The sequence below is a fragment of the Triticum dicoccoides genome, chromosome 6A (genome assembly GCF_002162155.2).
Source record: "Triticum dicoccoides isolate Atlit2015 ecotype Zavitan chromosome 6A, WEW_v2.0, whole genome shotgun sequence".
NCBI classification, from domain to species: domain Eukaryota; kingdom Viridiplantae; phylum Streptophyta; class Magnoliopsida; order Poales; family Poaceae; genus Triticum; species Triticum dicoccoides.
The window spans coordinates 99,995,912-100,019,753 of NC_041390.1; positions in this window are offsets into that span (position 1 = coordinate 99,995,912).

Genomic DNA, 23,842 nt, shown 5'->3' on the forward strand with positions numbered 1-23,842 from the left:
AAGAAAATCATGTGTCCTCTGGATTTACCACACGTGAAATACCATGTGTGCATGAAAAATTGTATCATTTATCGGGACGAGCACGCGGAGTCTACCATATGTCCGGTGTGCAACGTCACTCGATACAAGAAGAGGAAGAAAGCTCCTCGAAAATCGGTGTGATACTTTCCGATCACTCCTCGTCTGCAGCAGTATTTCGCAGACCCTAAGGTAGCAAAGCTCCTGCGTTGGCACGCGGATAGGGAGGAGAAGAAGCGGGAAGATGACGGAAATGATCCGGAGATAAATAAAAAAGACAAGATGCTGAGTCACCCTAAGGATGCGAGCTAGTGGCAAGCGTTGAACTTCGAATACCCAGAATTTGGGAAGGATCCAAGGAACATCATGCTGGGCGCGAGCACCGATGGAGTCAATCCGTTCGGAAGCCAGAGAAGCACACATAGCACCTGGCCTGTGTTTTTGTGGATGTACAACCTTCCCCCCTGGTTGTGCATGAAGAGGAAGTACATTCACATGAGTATGCTAATTGAAGGGCCGAAACAACCAGGGAACGACATCAATCTGTATCTGGGGCTGCTGAAGGAGGAGCTAGACATGCTGTGGAAAACGCCAGCCAATACATGGGATGCCGCAGAGAAAGAATATTTCCCTATGAGAGCCGCACTGCTCACGACGGTGCACGACTATCTCGGTTACGGATATCTCGCGGGGCAGGTAGTCCATGGATTTTCTGGATGCGTAAGGTGCATGGATGACACAACGTATCGCCAGCTAGATAGAGATCCCGGGTCTTCGAAAACCGTGTTCATGGGACATCGAAGGTGGCTTCGCGACGATGACCTATGGAGGAAACGCAAGGATCTGTTCGATGGTGAAACCGAACCCCGAAAACGCCCGTGTATGAGGAGCGGCGAGGAAATAGACGAGCTGTTGAAAAATTGGAAAGACTGTCCACTGCCGGGAAAGAAGCAAAAGCCGCCAGAGCCGGGAAAGAAGCGAAAGGCGCCAGAGCCGCTGCTGAAGGTATGGAAAACGAGGTCTGTTTTCTGGGACTTGCCGTACTGGAAGATCCACCGTGTGCCACACAGCCTTGATGTCATGCATATCACAAAGAACGTGTGCGAGAGTCTGCTTGGTACCCTGCTCAACATGCCAGAGAGGACCAAAGATGGGCCGAAAGCAAGGGCAGACTTGAAATCAATGGGCATCAGGCAGGAGCTTCACGCTAATGATGATGATGATGATGATGAGGCGAAGCAGGACACAGAAAGTCGTCGCAAAGGTAAAAAGGCCAAGAAGACCGGAAATGACTACCCTCCCGCGTGCTTCACTCTAAGTCAGGAGGAGATCGAGCAGTTTTTCACCTGCCTCCTAGGAGTAAAACTTCCTTACGGTTACGCGGGGAAGATAAGCAGATACCTAGACCCAGCAAAGCAGAAGTTCAGCGGGATGAAGTCTCACGACTGTCACGTGCTGATGACGTAGATACTTCTAGTTGCAATCCGTGGGATCATGGACGCGCACGTCCGTGAAACGCTATTTGGCCTATGAAACTTTTTCAACGTCATCTCTCGGAAGTCGATTGGCGTGAGGCAACTCAGAAGGCTACAGGAAGAGATCGTGGTGATTCTATGCGAGCTTGAGATGTACTTCCCTCCCTCATTCTTCGAAGTTATGGTGCATCTGCTGGTCCATATTGTGGAGGATATCATCGAACTCGGGCCGACGTTCCTGCACAGCATGATGCCGTTCGAAAGGATGAATGGTGTCATCAAAGGATACGTTCGCAACATGTCACGTCCAGAGGGAAGTATAGGTAGGGGCTTTCTGACCAAAGAGTGCATCTCCTACTGCACGAATTATCTAGGCGTCGAGAACCCTGTTGGTCTTCCCATCAACAGGCACCTCGGCAGGCTCGCTGGATGGGTTCACCGTGAGGGTCGCCGCGAAATGCATGTCGACTTCGAGGGTCGACTCGCCGACTTTGAAAGAGCAAACCTAGTCGCGCTACAACACATAGACGTGGTCGATCCTTGGGTGGTAGAACACAAAACCTTTATTGAGAAGACGTACAATGACCGAGGCCAACAGAGGACGGACGGAGATATACTCACATAGCACAACTCATGTTTCACGCGTTGGTTCAAGCAGAAGTTTCTGTCGTACCCTTTACATGAGGATTCTACCGCGGAAGAACAACTCATATTCGCCTTGTCACAGGGCGCCGAGCACAACCTGATGACCTATGAGGCGTACGATATCAACGGCTACACATTCTACACCGAGGACAAGGACATGAAGAGCGATGGTTATCAGAACTCCGGGGTAACGATGGAATCCTACACCGGCAACGACAATGACAGATACTACGGAAGGATCGAGGAGATCTGGGAGCTGAGCTACACTGGAGAGAAGGTCCCGATGTTCCGTGTCAGATGGGCCAAGAGCGTCCTAAAAGAAGACCGGTATTTCACCACCATGGTTATACCCAAAGCCAAATCCAAGACCGCGGGCGCAAACGTCACCGCGAAAAATGAGCCATGGGTACTGGCTTCCCAAGTGGACCAATGCTTCTTCATTACCGACCCGTCAAAGCCCAGTCATGTTGTCGTGAGGAGAGGCAAAAGGAAGATCATCGGAATGGATGGGGTAGCCAATGAGCAAGACTTCGACAAGTACGGTGACCCGATGATCGAACATGACGACGACGATGAAGTAGCAGCACACACCACAAGAAGAAGCAGGACCACCCTACCTAAAGGACGTCCGTTCCACAGAAGAACTCCATTTGTGAAAAAGAAGGGCAAGAAAATTGTGAACAGATAGCTAGCTAAGATCGATTGTATTTAAATCGTAGTCTTCATTTCTCGATTGTATTTCATGGGCACTTTTTGATATCATGAATATTTTTAAATTTCATGGGCACGTTTTGAATTCATGAGGACACTTGATCTCGATCCCCCTGCATCTCGATCTCGATTCCCCCTCCATCTCGATCTCGATTCCCCCTCCATCTCGATCTCGATCCCACCCGCACCCTCCCCCGCTAGCTAGCTCCACTGCCGCCGACGACCCACCGCAACCCTCCCCCGCTCCACCGCCGCCGACGAGCACCCGGCCCCCCGCAACCCTAGGGGGGTTATTACTGTTTTTATAAAAAATTATTACTGTTATGATTTAAACAAGTTTGAACATATTTAAACACAAATAAATATCAAACAGGATTTAAAATGCATAAAAAATATTGGGGAGCCTGGGAATCGAACCCAGGACCTCCTGGTGTGTGTGCTGCGTATTGACCAGTCGGGCTAGTGGGCGGGGTCTGTTGTAGATAGGGTTAGGTTGTATATAACCTGACCAGTCGGGCTAGATTAAATTACTTATGGCGCACCCCTCGGTGGTGCGCCATTACTATGGATGTACTTATGGCGCACCCCTGGGTAGTGCGCCATTGCTAAGCCTCCCCCACACTAAAATCTCCAATCTCCATTTCTCTCTAATCCCTCCCCTACCTCGTCTCACACGCGCCTGACCACCACCGCCCACCACTTCCCCCGTGCTCGCCGTCCCCGGCCGTGCTCGCTTCCCCCGCCGCACCCGACCACCTCCCTCACCGTCCCCCCTCCGCCCGCACCCGCGCCCTCACCGTCCCCCTCCCCCCGTGGCCCCGCCTGCGTCAACCTCCCTCCCGAGCGTGACAGCTAGGGTTCCTAGCCGCCGCCACCGCTGCCGGCCCGCCACCGCGGCGCGACCAGCCGGCCGAACCCTCCGCTGCCCCGCCTCCGGTACAGGACCCCAGCAGCGCCTCCCGCCATCAAGCAGCCGCTCCCACCAGCGGCGCCCCCCTCCCTAGAGCAGGCGCTCCTGCCCAGCAACGCTGCCGCCCGGAGCTACGCCGGCGACCAGTCCGTAGGCAGGTAGCCACCACTCCTTCGTCCTTCCTCCCTCTTCCCTCATCCCCCTCCCTCCTTCCTCTTGCATCCTCTGTTCAATTTTTTGCTTGCTGCGTGATTTTTCCAGAGCATGCTCAAGTTTACATGTGAAAGGATTGTGCTTGATAGGTGTTTGTGATAATGCCTCTAAGGGAGGGGGGCATCGCGTCATTAGTCTCTGTATCAGAGTCTTTTTTTCCTAGCCGTGTTGTCACCGAAAAATGCAATAAATTCTCATGGTTCGAAACCTTTGATACTTGGCTTCTCCAAATGAGAAATGTATGCATGTAATAATTGGTTTGCCTTAGTTTGCAGAAATATGAAATTAAGCCTTACTTAGTAACAATGTTTCAAGAAGATCAATTTGGAAGCTCTCCTTCACAGGATGCCTTCAGACACATGCACATATCTTTCTAACTCATGCATTATTTCATCAATTAGACACTTCAAAGTGATGGCTATTTCCTTTACCTTAGAGGAAAAACAAAATAATATCTTCTACTTTGCCTAGAGGAAATATAATTTCGTGGACTACTTGTTATATCAAATTTTTAGCTAAGTTTTGTCTCCCTGCGAAAATTGGGCAAATTCCTTCTCAAAATCACATGTTTTAACTAGGAAGAACCTGAGACACTATGGCATCAACACTTGTAAGAAAAGAAATAGCAGGAGAATGAAGATTATATTAAAAAATGGTATTAGTAGTGGTAAACAAGCATATAATCCCTCCCAGGTAGTAACAATAACTTTATGCAGGAGACTGAAAGAAGAAGCATAGGTGATCAGGTTCGATCACGGTTGGAGAAAAATTGAGGCGTTTGTTGGCTCCAAGACAGTGATACAGGTATATACATGTGCTCTGCTTACTTGATCATACAAAATATATTCATATAAGAGTTACGTTTCAAGTTGCTGAACCTTTTCATATAAGTTTGCTTCCAAGGAGTTGTTCTCTGTCTGGTCCAATTCTGAAGAAATAAAAAGTGAATAGTTTGTTTGTTCCCTGTGTGGTCACTCTATTTTTTGAGTACTGACATTAGTTATGTTTGTTAGCAGCAAGATATTTAAATGAAGCTTTTTCTTTTTCAACTGTTCAACTGATGCCATGAAACTGAATATAGTAGTTGAAAACCCTGTTTTTCTTCCTGATCGTGAAAATTTGAAGTCCTGTTTGTTGTTTGGTTTTGTTGGTTGACAATTATGTTTAGTTTTTCATTTCATGGGTGTTGTAAAATGTGCAGGTGGTGAGTTGAGGCTCAGCATACAGCTTGTTTGGACTAACCAAGAGGACGAGGTATGTTGCTTGCCCAAGCTAAGTGACACGTACGGGCCAAGTTTTCTGTTATATAATTACCTGTTAGTGCTTAGTTAAACTGCATGATACGGCCATAGCAGATGGATGGTACTAGGTGTTGTTTTGTTTCTTGCCAATGTATTCAGAGAGCAGATGTGCCACTTCAGATTTCTTTTCTTGAAGGCAGCTCACATAAGTTGAGCTACAAGTGAACAACTTGCTGCTATTAGATCTGGAATGGAAGCTCACATAAGTTGAGCTGATTTTTGTCCATATGAAAGCAGAGGACCATATGGTCTGTGGCCTTTTCATCCATATGAAAGTAGAGGCACATTGTGGTGCTAGTTTGCTGGGTTTTGTCTCCGACCATCGTGTCGTGATGAATTTGCAGGTACCCCGAGAGGCCCTTGAGTTTGCCAGAATGTCGATTAACTTCCGTTCCAGCAAATTCGGGTACTCCATATGTCCTATTTTTAGCAAAGGTCATGCTGAAATTTCCGGTGAATTTTAGCATGACTTTGCTAAAAATAGGACATATGGGGTACTTGCGATAATGCATGGGCCGGGGTATCTTAGTACTTAATTAAGTAGGATCAACTGCCCCTTTATTCTTCCTGCATTAAACCATAGGTGGCAATAGAGCCAAGTGATTAGGCCCAACTTAGAATTCTCCTTGGCATCGATAAACCCTAGATGATAAACCCAACATAGGTGGCAATAGAGCCAAGTGATTAGTGCCTACTAATTAGGCCCAACCTAGGGTGCCTCGGCATCGATAAACCCTAAATGATGAAAACTTAACTTGGCTGCCCCGGATGCCTCGGTGTCAATGAGAACCTAAATGATGTACGCTTAGGCTTTTAGGGTGCCTCCGCGTCGACAAACCCTAAATGATGAAAGCTTAGGCTTTTAGGGTGCCTCAGTGTCGACAAACCCTAAATGATGAGACCATGATCTTGTTCCTTGACAATAACCAACTTTTTGACCAAACTTTTTTCCTATTTAGAGCGAAACATGGCCCACAACGATGAGGCCGGTGGTTCGGGCGGCAAGCAATTCTGGGAGCTGTCCCAGGAGATGGAGGAACAACCTCACCGCTATGAGGACGCCGCGAAAGACACCGATCCTGATTACACAACCCCTAGTGGCGTCGGGGATGACACCACTGATGGTGCCACCGAGGATGCCACCACTGATGATGGCGGCGCACACACAGATGGCAGCCAACCGAAGAAGCAAAGGAAGGACCGGCGCCCGAATGTGCTCCGTACCCTCAAGGAGGAATTCACTCAAGTGGACTCCAACGGGAATCCAACGGAGCCCAAACATATAGTCAAGGGGTACTCGCTTCTGCTCGGGTGCATTCTCCAGAGCACCGTCTCGATCAACACTGAGAACCTTAGGCATAAGGACCGAGGGAATTTGCGCAACCTCCTCTTCACGAAGCTACACGAATGATACAAGTTCCCCGGAGAATTTGAAAACACATGCCTCTCAGCGAATAAAGTGAACAGTGCCGCCCTCACGAAGATGAGCACGGCCCTGTCTACTTCTAAAAGCGCGGTGAAGAGAATGATTGATAAAGGTGATAGTTATTAGAAGATCAAGGCGAAATATCCTTTTATGAGCGAAGATGAGTACAAGGAGTTCAAGATCAAGTGCGAGAGCAGTGCAACCTCCGAATCAAGTCAGTGGGGGAAATAAATGCGGGAGTTGAACTTAGGGGAACACAAACTCGGTCCCGGAGGTTACAGAGTGGCGGAGCCTATATGGGACAAGGAGGAGGCGGAGCGTGCCGAGCAAGGCCTACCGCCCCGCTTCGAGAAATACAGCGGTGACAAGTAGACCAGGAACTATGTCAGGGCCCGGTACAAGGAGGACCCGATAACAAAGGAGCTTACCACGGATTCGAAGACCAGGGCGCTGGAGCTTCTTCTGGTAAGGAATACACCCCCGCGTAATTAGCTCCATATGGTTGCACTCTAATTAATCTCCAATATTTCTAAATGGTTCACGTTCCTTTTGCAGGACACTGAAAGCAGTAGCGCGGGGTCGTCTAAGAGCTCCCCTTTTGACACCCCTTTAAATAGGGCATTGAACGTAATGAAAAACAAGGATAAGATCACTAAGCCGACATCAGCTGGTCGTGTGGCCGGCAAAGGCTTGTCCACAAAATGGGGGTCATACTATACCGCTGGTGTGCGGAAGGAGAAAAAGACCAGCTCGAAAAGCCAGACGCGCGAGGTTGAAGAACTCAAGGCACAAGTGGCGCGGATTCCGGAGCTTGTCCAAGAGCAAGTGCAACAACAACTTGGAACGACGCTGAACGCCATGGTGCCTACGTTGATTCATGGGCCGACGACGTGGATTGCGGGCGGCCAACAGGGGCCTCCCCCAGTTCCCAGCTTCACGGCCAGCAACTCGCACAGCGCGCAGGCGGCACCATTGGTGTCTCTGGCGGCGCCATTGGTGTCTCCGGCGGTGGCGGCATTGGTGTCTCCGGCGGAGGCGGTATTCGTGTCTCGAGCGTCGGCACGGGCATTGGAGCTTAATGCACCCTGGTGTACGCCGGCCGGCACCTCGCCAGCAAGCGCCCCCTCCGTCAGTTGCACGCCCGCCGTTGGCGGTGCCTCAACATTAGTCGAGCTCGATGGCATCATGGTAACCAAGCCTCTCGGCCGATGACTTCATCTCCTTGCCTTTGACTGGGCATCCCTGACGCCCTGTACATGTTTTCGCAGGGCACCGCCGATGTTCCTTGCACTCTTCTGCACTTCGTGGGCGCCGAGTTGGTCGATGTCGCCAAGGGCAGAATCGTTCAACCGGGCAACCCCATGTTCCACGGTAATCCGATGCCACCCACAGTGTATAGGGTTGAAGTGGTTCAGGTGCTACCATGCTGCGATGAGCTGTTACCTCCGATTTGACCCGCTGGGGCCGAAGAAGAAGATGAGATGACCCTCAGCACCTACGTAAACTGGACCCTGCTTTGGCCGAAGAGCCAGATTCGTTTGGGGGCGGGGGACACCACCCCACAGACAAGACCGCCAGTCGTGCCGGCGCCAAGCCATGGCAAGAACGCCGCAACGCTACTGGACCTGCCGGACATCCCTATGGCACAGGATCTGGACAGCCCTATGGACAGGATCCGGACGGCGACGACAACGATGACGGTACATTTACCAAAGTTGATAAGTACTTTGCCGAACATGGGTACGCTGACGAGTTCTGCGGGCCTCTTTCTCAAGAACACAACCAAGACGACTGCGATCTAGCTGGTACGGCGGAGAAATCCAATTGCAACAGGCCTCGTCTGGTGTTTAGTTCTCAGGACACGCCTCCAGCTCCCGCCTTCACCGAGCCTCAGATAGCTGAGGTGCGAAATATTATCAGCCCCAACATGCTCAAGAAGGCGGTCTGTGAGCAAAACTCGGTCCCATTACAGGAGATCAAGAAGAAGGGACGGAAACGAAAGACTAACAAGGGCGCCGGTGCGAGCCAGCCGACACCGAGTTTGATCCGTGCTCAGGACCGGCCACCTTCACCTAAGGATATCTCGAGGAGGGTGCTTGTGGCGGGTAGGGTGATGCTACCGCCAAATATGCTGAATGCTGCAACCGGTGCTATGCGGAGTCTGCATGACAGTGTTCTTTCTTTGGAGAAGCAGCGTCTCAGAGAGAAGGATGTGGCATACCCGGTTTTCGTGGCCAAGGTGCCAGAGGGCAAGGGCTTTGTGGATGGCGACATTAGGGGTACGAACGTCCTGCGGTTTGATGACATCTTTGCTATGTTTAACCTTCATCCGCTGCACTACACCTTCGTTTGGCTGTTTTCGCTGAGTATGGAGATGTGGATCATTAGAGACAAGACCTCGGACATCGTGATAGTCGACCCCTTCTACATGCGTTCCAAGCACTTGAGCAGCGCTGGGGACTGCCAAGTTGCGAGTTCACACCTCGAAGGCGTCATTCTGGCAAACCCAGATAAGGATAACTTCCTTGTGGCTTACTTTCCCGAGTAAGTCATCCCTTAACCGCCCCATAACATATGATTTCTTAGATTTCGATCATTTTTTTTCTAACATTCCATGTTCTGTGCAGTGACACACATTGCACACTCATCCTCTTAAGCCCGAAATATTCCATGGCCACGTATTTAGACCTGAACTGTAACTCCAAGATTGACTACACAAATGTCAAGAAAGTTCTTGATGATGTTCTCCCCGCCTACGCCAAATCTGGAGGCACCTTCACCAGGGCAGTTCGTAAGTACGGCAAGCACTTGTTCTCACACAATACGAAGTTCTGCTGTGTCAAGCAGCCGCCTGGCGGTCAGAAGGATGCCTACTACGCCCTCCATCACATGCGGGCGATCGTAAAGGACCATCATCAACTTCTGCTACCAGATAATCTCAAAGATTGGGCCGCGAGCTTGTCGGCAGTCCAGGACGCGGACCTCAGACAAGAATTCTTTCGCATTCAGTCGGAGTTTGCGGACATCATCCATCAACATGTCCTTCATACCTTGGGGCAGTTCTTCCTCAGATATCAACCGTCCAACAGTGAGATAGATGAAATGCTACAAATGCAGGGTGACAACGACCGCGATTTCATGACCATCACGACAGACGGCGGCTTCATCCACGTTCCTGTCCGATGAGTCGAGTCGAAAGTAGTGATGTGTAGTTCTAAAACATTGATTGGCTCATGTTGTAATTATACTTTAATGAATTTGTATGTCTCTTTGGTTTGGACAGTCGTTCAACTTAGATGTAATCGATGCTATTTATTAGTAGGACCATGAATCGTGCTATTAATGTCTTGCTTTTCTCTTCTGATCCTTTTGTTGCATACTTACATATTGCTTATGTATTGTCTGTTGTTTGGCTTGTGCATAGAGATGCCGTCGTATGTCGTGTACAAGGGTAAGGTTCCCGGAGTCTACGATGACTGGGAGGAGTGTCGGAGACAGGTTCACCATTTCAGCGGTAATATTTACAAAGGGTACACCACTAGGGCGGAGGCCGAATCTAGATACGCCCGCTATCTAGAGGGAGAGAGGAGGGAGCGTTGGAGGAACCGAATGAAGACCAGTTTGATCGCGAAGATGCTCATCGTGATGACCACAGCTCTCTTCTATGTGATGGTAGTTTAGATGATCGATATCGACTTGTAATGTGAAGACAAACTCGATACTCGCAGTCTTGAGACTTGTTGTGTTTTATCTTTGTTCGGTCTTTTGAATTCGGAGACTAATATGACGAATTGTATTCGGAGACTAATCTTCTATTGTATTCGATGAATCTGATGTTGCTGTGTGCTGCTGTCTGTATTCTGTCTAATAATATATTCTATATTCTTTCTAATAATACATTTTGTAACCTGCGCAAAAATCAGAAAAGGAAAAAAAACCAAATATTCATACTAATGGCGCATCACCACCAGGTGCGCCATTAGTATGCCAAAGGATACTAATGGCGCATCAACAGAGAATGCGCCATTAGTATGACAAAGCCATGCTTACGTATGGCCCCCCGGGAGGCACACTAATGGCGCATGTTGTTACATACTAATGGCGCACTAGTTGGTGCACCATTAGTATACCAGATACTAATGGCGCACCTGTGGTGCGCCATTAGTAAGATATACTAGTGGCGTGCTACTAATGGCGCATTACCAGTGCGCCATTAGTAGGCCTTTTCCTAGTAGTGTCATGCACAACCAAGGAGGAAGGTTATACAAACATAGAGTCACAGGCCAGGTGCTATGGTTGCTTCTCTGCTCCCCAAAATGATTAATGCCATCTGCGCTTAGACCAAACCATACGTTCCTTGCGTCATCTGCAAACTCCTTCCCGTACTTTTTTCAATTTTTCTCCACAGCGACCCGTCAGCGGGTACTCTCAACTTTCCGTCTTTCTTACGGTCTTCTCTGTGCCATCGCATCGCCTTGGCATGCTCTTTGTTTTGGAACAAACGTTTCAACTGTGGTATTATAGGAGCATACCACATCACCTTGGCAGGAATCTTCTTCCTGGGGCGCTCGCCCTTGACATCACCAGGGTCATCACGGCTGATCTTATAGCGCAATGTACCGCATACCGGGCAAGCGTTCAAATCCTCGTACTCACCGCGGTAGAGGATGCAATCATTAGGGCATGTATGTATCTTCTGCACCTCTAACCCTAGAGGGCAGACAGCCTTCTTTGCTTCGTACGTACTCTCGGACAATTCGTTGTCCTTTGGAAGCATATCCTTTATCATTACCAGCAACTTTTCAAATCCCTTGTCAGATACACCATTCTCTGCCTTCCATTGCAGCAATTCCAGTGTGGTGCCCAGCTTTTTCTTGTCACTTACGCAATTCAGGTACAACAATTTTTTGTGATCCTCTAACATGCGCTGCAACTTATTCTTCTCCAAATCACTTGCACAGTTTCTCTTTGCATTGGCGATGGCCCGACCTAGATCATCAACAGGCTCATACGATGCCTCTTCTTCATCTTCTTCCCGCATTGCCAGCTCAGCTTCTTCCCGCATTACCGACTGAACTTCTTCCCTCATTGTTGTATCATTGTATTCAGGGAACCCATGGCCAGGATAGCTGTCGTCATCCTCTTCTTCTTCATTGTCTTCCATCATAACCCCTCTTTCTCCATGCTTGGTCCAAACATTATAGTGGGGCATGAAACCGGACTCAAACAGGTGGACCTGAATGGTTCTTGACATAGAGTAATTGTCACCATTCTTACAGCCAGCACATGGACAAGGCATAAAACCATCCCTCGCTTGTTTGCCTCAGCCGCAAGCAGAAAAGTACGCATGCCATTAATGAACTTGGGAGAGCATCGGTCATCGTACATCCATTGCCGGCTCATCTTCAATACACAGCACCAAAAACATCAAATTAATACAATACATAAAGTTCATGCATAAAGATCATACAACACTTAAATGCAACAAACAAATAACTCTCTAGCTAAAGAATTTAAATGCAACAACAAATGCGATCAAGATTGCAACTAAGGTAACAATTGATCCAACAGCATAATGATACCAAGCCTCACTATGAATGGCATATTTTCTAATATTTCTAATCTTCAAGCGCATTTTCTCCATCTTAATCTTGTGATCATCGACAACATCGGCAACATGCAACTCCAATTCCATCTTCTCCCCCTCAATTCTTTTCAATTTTTCCATCAAATCCTCGTTTTCTCTTTCAACTAAATTTAACCTCTCGACAATAGGGTCGGTTGAAATTTCTGGTTCAACTACCTCCTACATACAAATATCTATGTCAACTTGATGGGCATAATTTGTCATAAACACGAAATGCAATGAATAGTTTTAAAAGAGAATATACCACATCCGAATCATAACCCGGACGAGGGCCGACGGGGACGGATATCAAAACCATGGCACTATGTATAACAAACAACGTATGGGTAAGATAATTATACGAGTAACTATATATCCAAATCACACAAACATCAATTTTTTATATAAAACTTCATGAACAAGAGGCTCACCAGAAGGTGGTCCCGGCGACGGGACGTTGCGAGCGATCGACGGTGGTTACGACGGAGATTTAGAAGGTACTAAGTAAACCACACCAACATATGCAAAATAAGTATTATTTCTGACCTCAAATTGCATATAAATCAAATACTAGCACATATATATAATTCCTCCCAAATTACTAAACTCAAAAATCAATCACTATATAAAGCATTGCACGAGCTAATCTAGCAATGAGAGATGAAAGGAAAAAGTTGCTAACCTTTGTGATCATTTTAATGGATGGGGGCCTTCAAATCTTGACAAATTTTGGGCAAAATGTGTGATTAGCTTGAGAGGAAGAGGGAAAAGAACAGAGAGGAGAGGGGAAAGGGGAAGAATAGAGCGAGCTCGGGTGGACGAAGGGTCTATGTAGGACGACCTTTAATACCGGTTCGTGATACGACCCGGTACTAAAGGTGCTGGAGGGGCCCCGGACTGACAACATCCTGCCACCACTCACTTTAGTACCGGTTCGTGGCACGAACCGGTGCTAAAGGTTCGCCATGAACCGGTACTAATGAGAGCGTCCGGCTAGCCGTTGGAACCGGCACTAATGCACACATTAGTGCCGGCTCAAATTCAAACGGGCACTAATGTGCATCACGTTTGACCCTTTTTCTACTAGTGCTAGGACCCCGCTGCCACGGGAGGGTAGGACAAAAGATGTCATGCAAGTTCTTTCCCATAAGCACGTATGACTATATTCGGAATACATGCCTACATTACATTGATGAATTGGAGCTAGTTCTGTGTCACCCTAGGTTATGACTGTTACATGATGAACTACATCCGGCATAATTCTCCATCACTGATCCATTGCCAACGAGCTTTCCATATATTGTTCTTCGCTTATTTACTTTCCCGTTGCTATTGTTACAATCACTACAAAATACCAAAAACATTACTTTTGTTATCATTGCCATTTGCTACCGTTACCACTACTATCATATTACTTTGCTACTAAACAATTTGCTGCAGATATTAAGTTTCCAGGTGTGGTTGAATTGACAACTCAGCTGCTAATACTTGAGAATATTCTTTGGCTCCCCTTGTGTCGAATCAATAAATTTGGGTTGAATACTCTACCCTTGAAAACTGTTGTGATCTCCTATACTTGTGGGTTATCATGGGGCCTGCACGGGCTCGATCGTACAACACCATCATGTACAAGGCAGTGCACATGACATACGAAGCATCCCCGAGTTAGCATAGCTAAGGACTCTTTAGGACACAATGAGATCACTGTAAAACCAACCGTGGACAGGCGGACCACTAGACGTTGAACCCCAATCTCATATCATGCATCCGTCGGAAAGATATCCTAGGTAACTACGTGAATTCCCACCTATGAACTCCCGAAACTTTCTAGTTATGCAATCTGGTGTTGGGGATACAGGGAGGCAGAAATATATCACACAACTAACAAGCCTATGCTCTAACTGTATCCATCCTTCAACATAACCAAGAAACCTTCGAAAATTGTGTACCTCAAACCTTTGAAAACATCCCATATACTAAATGTGGCAATACATCTGATCGCTCCCTCGAGTACTGGGTGTCGTCAAACTACTCTCACCACAAAGTGTATAGAAGCGTTTTCAATGTCGGCGAACTCTGGTATTCCCGAACTAAAACGATAAACACTGTGACAAAAAAAACCTTGGAGCTCAACTCCCGAGGACACTACCGCAACCCCTAAATGTCTGGAGGCACAAAGACAGAATTCCCGTCACAATGATATCGCAACGACCCAACAATACCTGCGTGACCCTAAAAAATAATTTGAGTGAAAAAGAGGAGAGTGAAGTCAAAACATCTACGTAGGAGTCCTCACCAGAGCGACGAAGGGGCTGAGGAGTAAAAAGAATTCCTATTCTCTGATATAACTAGACTCAAAAATAGTTTTCTTCTAGACTCAATAATGGCGGCGGTTAGATCAATCAAGGGGGCTCCTAGAGTCGGTAAGGCTCTGATACCAACTTGTAGCGCCCAAGATGTGATTCTATCCCAATCACGTGATGAACTCATGATCAGGGCAAAATCGCATTTCGAGCGCATAGCAAGGTGGATATCATTACAAACATACCATGTACTGAATAGATAAGAATACAAGATAAAGGCATAGACTCACCACAAGATACAACATCAATACAACAGTTCATCAATACATAGCAACCATCATATAGAAGAGCAGGATCCGACTACGGATGAAATCAAATGAAAAATAAGAACGGCATCCACCCTGCTAATCCCAGGTTCCCCGACCTGGAACCTAACCCTTGATCGAAGAAGAAGAAGCAGAAGAACTCCAAACAAGAAAGCATCGCACTCACGTTAGATCATCGAATTACCTGTACCTGCAACTGTTGATGTACTAATCTGTGAGCCATGAGGATTCAGCAATCCCATTACCATGGGTGTCAAGACTAGCAAAGCCTAAATGGTACGGAAAGGATAAGTGGTGAGGTTGCAGCAAGTGACTAAGCATTATATGGTGGCTAACTTACGAGTACGAGAGTAAGATGAGAAACCACTACTGCAGGATGCTGCTAACGCGACACTACGATCAAAGACCCTTTCACGGAACTGTGTGCGATGCATTAATCACAAACGGGGATGTAATAAAACCATCAAAAATGGTGCAAACCATTTGCAATGGAGGATGCATCAAACACGGTTCAGATTTTAGTTGCATGTGCGATCCAGGGCATACGGTTAAGTCCAATGAACCATTTGCGATGAGGCGAAACAAAAGAAACGGGCAGCCTAATGAATGCGTGTGCTATGTACATCATACGGTTCACTCGGATGAACTGTTTGTGATTAGGAAACACAAAAGAAACGGTCAGCCAGATCAAGGTGTGTGCGATGTATAGCATACACACTACAAAAAAAGACACATCCGTGACATTTTGGGCCTAACAAATTTTTTTCTGTCACACTTATGACACTTCTATGATGATAATTGTGACAAATTCCGGTATCATCATAGATGTGGTGGGGTCCTACTTCTATGACAAAAAATCATGACAGAAAATGGGCTCTTCGTCCTGGGCGGGCCGGAGACGTAGCTGCATGACATTCTTTGGGCCGTCCATGATGGAAAGAACCGTGGTAGAAGCGAGGGCACGGAAAATATCAGGGAGTTCCCTGTTACGGTGGGTGGTCGGGGGCCGAGCGATGCGCGTTTCTCTCGTACACGTACGCGCGTGGGTGCGAGGCATTGGGCTCTAACTAAACCCGAGCAATGCATTGCGCTCTAACTGAACCCGAGCAATTGCACTGCAGGCTACGCGTTACACTGAACCCGAGCGATCAAATCGATCCCTTGCTGTTAACTGAATCTGAGTGATTCCTTCGTTACTGCTGCTAACTGAAGCCGATTGATGCTGCATCTGGATGAACATTGAGCGTTGTTGGGGTATTTGGAAGAACAGTTCCCGGTGGGGGTTGGATGAACAGGAACCCGTGGTAGTAGAGGCCGTTGCTGCTAGATGAATAGTACCCCGATCGATCGAGCCGGTGGATGAACAGGACCCTGTGGAGGGCTGGAAGAACAGGACCCCGTGGAGGGATGGTTGAACAGTAGCCTGTGGAGGACTGGTTGAACAGTAGCCGGTGGAGGGCTGGATGAACAGTAGCCCGTGGAGGAGTGGTTGAACAGGACCCCGTGGAGAGGACTTGTTGAATAGTAGCCGGTGGAGGCTGGATGAACCAGAGCCCGTGGATGAACAGTCGCAGGTGGAGGCTGGAGGAGGTCGACGATGGATGAACAGTAGCCCGTGGAGGCTGGAGGAGGTCGACGGTGGAGATGAACAATATCTCGTGGAGTCCCGTTTTGTGGTATGCCATACCCCTCCCGATGAACATGACCCCCGTTTCGACTGTAGCGCTCCAACACAAGTCCGTTTCCTCCATTTTGTGGTACGCCACACCCCTCCCGATCAACAGGATCCCATTTCGATCGTAGGAGGTCCATTTCCTCCATTTTGCGGTACACCAGACCCCTCCCGATGAATAGGATCCTGTTTCCACCATGGCCGGTCGAACACAAGGCCGTTTCCTCTGTTCTGCGGTATGCCAGACCTCGTTTCCATTGCCTGTTCCATCTAAGGCGGCTAGCTCCTGATGAACAACACACGTTCCATTGCCTCTCGATGAACACGACGCATTCCGTTGGCTCCCCATGAACACGACGACGACGTAGTTTCTCCGTTCTGACCGAGCAAAACCATGTACACGAGCCCCGGCCGTATGTATGTGCGAGTAGGCGTTCGAGACCCCACCCGTATGTACGTACGTGGCCGTATTTACTTTCTTGCACCCTGGCCGCTGTACGTACATGTACATGCTACATGCGCGCCTCTACTACCACACATGCACGTCTCTACTACCACACGTGTGCGCCTCTACATCGACCAGTATGTACGTACACGTTCGCGACCAGAATGACAATGCTACGTACACTTTGACCGGGTGGGTCCCGACTGTCAGGCACTTCCTTGCGTGCGAAGATGCAGCTGGTGGGTCCCAACAGTCAGGGGGAGAAAACATTATTTTTCAGGGTAAAAAGGATGCAGTTGCATGCATGCTTCCACGAGCGTGGTGCGTCCCCACTGTCAGCCTCTCACGTACAGTCATCTTCCGATGACTCTAGGTTGTTGACCACGTTGACCACACTGTGCCGAGCGCACCAAGGCCGGTGGACGACGGCGAGGCCCCAGACTAGAACGACCCAGAGATGGGGAAGATGCGGCTGTGGAGTCGCAGATGAAGGGGAGTGGGAAACTTGACTGGTTCAGATGCGCGGCAGCACTGCCGCGGTGCCGCCCACGGGAGACAGGAGCAAGAACAAAGGTTGAAGAAGGAGCACGGCAGTTGGATTAACATCCAACGGTCCAGCTGCTAGAATCATTTGGTGATTAAGTTGACAAAGCCCTGTGTACACATCCGCTTAGTAGCCCATAAGTCAGCCACCAAATCTGACGGCTCCTAGCTGTCAACGGGAGGAATAATTTTTTCGCATAACAAGGAGGCACTTCCTTCCATGCGAAGATACAGCCGGTGGGTCCTAGCTGTCAGGGGAAGGAAACATTTTTTCCAGCTTAATAAGGAGGAACTTTCCTTGCGTGCGACCATGGACCTCGTGGGTTCCAGCCGTCAGGCTCTCCACGTACAGTCCTCTTCCGATGACTCTTGTTTGTTGACCATGCTGCACCAAGCGCAGGGAGGCGGTGGACGACGGCGAGGCCCCGGACGGGAACGACCCTGAGATGGGAAGACGCGGTAGTGGAGTCGCAGATTGAGACGAGGAGAAGGGTTATAACTCGTTCTGGTGCGGCATGGGGCTGTAGTTGGTGGAGAATAACAGGAGGTGTGGAGGGGTGGAGGGATAGCCTGGCCGACGGTGGGGTAGCTCTTTGCAGCGATGCATGCTAAACAGAGCCGCTAGCTGCCAGAGGCCGGACTAGGTGGTCCCGACGACGTTGGAGGAAGAAAAAGACGAGAGATTGAAGGTGCATGCCCACCGTTGGATATAAATCCAATGGTTGTGGATGTCATAATCATTTGTTGACCAAGTTGACAATGCCCTGCATAGGCTTCGACCCTATTGTCCCACATGTAAGCCTGCAAAAATGTGGCATATATTTAACCCATGTTTTTTCCATTTGCTGGGCTGGGTGAACAAATAATTTCGCATCAAAGCGGCTGAGGGAGTCCTGTATTAGGGGCTCTCCGGACAGCCGGACTATATCCATTGGCTGGACTGTTAGACTATGAAGATACAAGATTGAAGACTTCGTCTCATGTCCGGATGGGACTCTACTTGGCGTGGAAGGCAAGCTAGGCAATATGGATATGTGTATCTTCTCCTTTGTAACCGACCTTGTGTAACCCTAACCCTCTCTGGTGTCTATATAAACCGGAGGGTTTTAGTCCGTAGGACAACAGACAATCATACCATAGGCTAGCTTCTAGGGTCTAGCCTCTCTGATCTCGTGGTAGATCTACTCTTGTACTACCCATATGATCAATATTAATCAAGCAGGACATAGGGTTTTACCTCCATCAAGAGGGCCCGAACCTGGGTAAAACATCGTGTCCCCTGCCTCCTGTTACCATCCTCCTTAGACGCACAGTTCGGGACCCCCTACCCGAGATCCGTCGGTTTCGACACCGACATTGGTGCTTTCATTGAGAGTTCCTCTCACTACTAGAAAAAGGCTATAGATGGGATTGACACTAATGGCGCACCAGACAAGCGGTGCGCCATTAGTATATACTAATGGTGCACCACCTTCTGATACGCCATTGGAGTTGAAACTACTAATGGCGCACCTGGCCCAGGGTGCGCCATTAGTATCAATTTTTTTTAACTAGTGCGCCTGTCCAAACATACTACTGGCGCATCCGGACACATTGCGCCATTACTAGTTGTAACTAGTAATGGCGCACCTGCCAAAAAGTGTGCCACTAATGTTGTTTTTTTATTATATTTTTTATTCCTTTTTTTGCAAAACTACTAATGGCGCACTATTCCACCGTGCGCCATTACTAGTTTAAACTAGTAATGGCGCACTGTGGGACAGTGCGCCATTAGTATGTTTTTTTGCAAAACTACTAATGGCGCACCACCAGAAGGTGCGCCATTAGTAACCTGGATTACTAATGGCGCATTTAGAGTTGGTGCGCCATTAGTAAGTGGGAAGCAACAAGATATTTTGGACAGCCTCTCCTACCCACACTCACTTTCTCCCCACTTCATTCTCTCCACCTCCTCCTTGTCTCGGGTGCCTCCACTTTTTCACCTCATTTCCACCATAGATTCATTCAATTTAAGTGGTTAAATTACCTTGTTTTGATAGGTAAGTAAGGGGGGAAGCTATATATATGTTGTTCTCCCTACAACAATGTGCACATGCACTTTTTATGGCCTAGCTAGATCTATGTATGTTCGTGGTATTGCATATGTTTGTGGTGTTGCATATGTGTTTGTGTTTGGAGGTGTACCGGTATTTGAAATGCGACAGTTGCCAATATTTTGCCGGAATGTTGATTCATTTCCGTTTCGGCGAGAATTTTGGCATTAAGCATTCTTTTTGGTCCTATTTTTAGGGAAAGTCATGCCAAATTTTTTCTTGGTTCTAAAATATCGTTTTGCTCTACCCCGCAGGCGACCATGGTCCACATGATGACCGAAGGCATCGTGAATAGGTTTTTGAGGTCCGCGAAGGCCGAGATGCTTCAAAAGAACGAGATGGAGATAAGATGTCCGTGTCGAAGATGCAAGCTGAAGAGCCTTATTGCGGACCCGGAATCCGGGCAGGGGCGGGACCACCTGCTCTTGCGTGGTTTCATGGATGGCTATCGGTGGCAAGGTGATGAAAATGACTATGAAGTCGTCCATGGGGGCTGGGCAAGAAATGAGGAAGGGCAGCAAGACAACCACCGCGGCTCGGGCGAGCGAGAAGACGAAGAATCCCCAGGAGATGATCACGACGGTGATGCTGTACACAGTCATCATGTAGATGATGCAGGACATGATGATGAGGAAGATGCCGGAGCACACGACGGGCATGATCATGAAGATGATGATGCCGGCGGAGCAGACGACGCTGGACCATCGATGGGCTGGGTGCAGGACCCTCATATTCAAGAGCTGCTTCTCAAGCAGACGGATAACGCAAGAGCTGCCGCCTGAGAGAAAGCCAAGATGGATCAACTTGAGTTAGACGCGGTTACTCCATTGTATGAAGGATGCAGGCCCGAGGATACCCGCCTGAAAGTAACGCTCATGGCTCTGGAGATGAAGGTAAAACACAAAATGACCGACGCATGCTTCGATGAGAACATGTCATTCTGGCACGAACGTCTTCCCAAGGGGAACAAGTGCCCGACCAGTTTGGAGGAGGCGAAGAAAATCGTGTGTCCTCTGGATTTACCGCACGTGAAATACCATGTGTGCATGAACAATTGCATCATTTATCGGGACGAGCACGCGGAGTCTACCATATGTCCGATGTGCGGCGTCACTCGATACAAGAAGAGGAAGAAAGCTCCCCGAATAGTGGTGTGGTACTTTCCGATCACTCCTCGTCTGCAGCGGTTTTTCGCGGACCCTAAGGTAGCAAAGCTCCTGCGTTGGCACGCGGATAGGGAGGAGAAGAAGCGAGAAGATGACGCAAATGATCCGGAGATAGATAAAAAAGACAAGATGATGAGTCACCCTAAGGATGCGAGCCAGTGGCAAGCGTTGAACTTCGAAGACCTAGAATTTGGGAACGATCCAAGGAACATCGTGCTGGGCGCGAGCACCGATGGAGTCACTCCGTTTGGCAGCCAGAGAAGCACACATAGCACCTGGACTGTGTTTGTGTGGATGTACAACCTTCCCCCTGGTTGTGCATGAAGAGGAAGTACATTCACATGAGTATGCTAATTGAAGGACCGAAACAACCAGGGAACGACATCAATCTGTATCTGGGGCTGCTGGAAGAGGAGCTTGACACGCTATGGAAAACGCCAGCCAATACGTGGGACGCCGCAGAGAAAGAATATTTCCCTATGAGAGCCGCGCTGCTCACGACGGTGCACGACTATCTCGGTTACGGATATGTCGCGGGGCAGGTGGTCCACGGATTTTCTGGATGCGTAAGGTGCATGGATGACACAACGTATCGCCAGCTAGATAGAGATCCCGGGTCTTCGAAAACCGTGTTCATGGGACATCGAAGGTGGCTTCGCGATGATGACCCATGGAGAAAACGCAAGGATCTATTCGATGGTGAAACCGAACCCCGAGGACGCCCGCGTACGAGGTGCGGCGAGGAAATAGACGAGCTGTTGAAAAATTGGAAAGACTGCCCACTGCCGGGAAAGAAGCAAAAGGAGCCAGAGCCGGGAAAGAAGCGAAAGGCGCCAGAGCCGCTGCTGAAGGTATGGAAAACGAGGTCTGTTTTCTGGGACTTGCCGTACTGGAAGATCCACCGTGTGCCTCACAGCCTTGATGTCATGCATATCACGAAGAATGTGTGCGAGAGTCTGCTTGGTACCCTGCTCAACATGCCAGAGAGGACCAAAGATGGGCCGAAAGCAAGGGCAGACTTGAAATCAATGGGCATCAGGCAGGAGCTTCACGCTATATATGATGATGATGATGATGATGATGATGATGATGATGATGAGGCGAAGCAGGACACGGAAAGTCGTCGCAAAGGCAAAAAGGCCAAGAAGACCGGAAATGACTATCCTCCCGCGTGCTTCACTCTAAGTCAGGAGGAGATCGAGCAGTTTTTCACCTGCCTCGTAGGAGTAAAACTTCCTTACGGTTACGCGGGGAAGATAAGCAGATACCTAGACCCAGCGAAGCAGAAGTTCAGCGGGATGAAGTCTCACGACTGGCACGTGCTGATGACGCAAATACTTCCAGTTGCAATCCGTGGGATCATGGATGCGCACATCCGTGAAACCCTATTTGGCCTATGCAACTTTTTCGATGTCATCTCTCGGAAGTCTGTTGGCGTGAGGCAACTCAGAAGGCTACAGGAAGAGATCGTGGTGATACTATGCGAGCTTGAGATGTACTTCCCGCCTGCATTCTTCGACGTTATGGTGCATCTGCTGGTCCATATCGTGGACGATATCATCCAACTCGGGCCGACGTTCCTGCACAGCATGATGCCGTTCGAAAGGATGAATAGTGTCATCAAAGGATACATTCACAACATGTCACGTCCAGAGGGAAGCATAGCTAGGGGCTTTCTGACCGAAGAGTGCATCTCCTACTGCACGACTTATCTAGGCATCGAGAACCCCGTTGGTCTGCCCGTCAACAGGCCCCTCGGCAGGCTCGCTGGATGGGGTCACCGTGAGGGTCACTGCGAAATGCATGTCGACTTCGAGGATCGACTCGCCGACTTTGAAAGAGCAAACCTAGTCGCGCTACAACACATAGACGTGGTCGATCCTTGGGTGGTAGAGCCCAAAACCTTTATTAAGAAGACGTACAATGACCGAGGCCAACAGAGGACGGACGGAGATATACTCAAAGAGCACAACTCATGTTTCACGCGTTGGTTCAAGCAGAAGCTTCTGTCGTACCCTTTACATGAGGATTCTTCCACGGAAGAACAACTCATATCCGCCTTGTCACAGGGCGCCGAGCACAACCTGATGACCTATGAGGCGTACGATATCAACGGCTACACATTCTACACCGAGGCCAAGGACATGAAGAGCGATGGTTATCAGAACTCCGGGGTAACGATGGAATCCTACACCGGTAATGACAAGGACAGATACTACGGAAGGATCGAGGAGATCTGGGAGCTAAGCTACGCTGGAGAGAAGGTCCCGATGTTCCGTGTCAGATGGGCGAAGAGCGTCCTAAAAGAAGACCGGTATTTCACCACCATGGTTATACCCGAAGCCAAATCCAAGACCGCGGGCGCAAACGTCACCGCGAAAAACGAGCCATGGGTACTGGCTTCCCAAGTGGACCAATGCTTCTTCACTACCGACCCATCAAAGCCCAGTCGTGTTGTCGTGAGGAGAGGCAAAAGGAAGATCATCGGAATGGATGGAGTAGCCAATGAGCAAGACTTCGACATGTATGGCGACCCGAGGATCGAACATGACGACGATGATTAAGTAGCAGCATACACCACAAGAAGAAGCAGGACCACCCTACCTAAAGGACGTCCGTTCCACAGAAGAACTCCATTTGCGAAAAAGAAGGGCAAGAAGATTGTGAACAGATAGCTAGCTAAGATCGATTGTATTTAAATCGTAGCCTTCATTTCTCGATTGTGTTTCATGGTCACTTTTTGAACTATCATGAATATTTTTAAATTTCATGGACACTCGATCTCGATTCCCCTCCATCTCGATCGCTATCCCACCTCGCCAGATCCGGTCCCCCTCGCCGCCGAGCACCCCCCGGTCCACCGGCCGCCGCCGCCGACCCCCCGCACCCTCGATTCCCCTACTCAACCGCCGCCGCCGACCCCCCGCACCCCTCCCCTACTCAACTGCCGCTGCCGACCCCCCGCACCC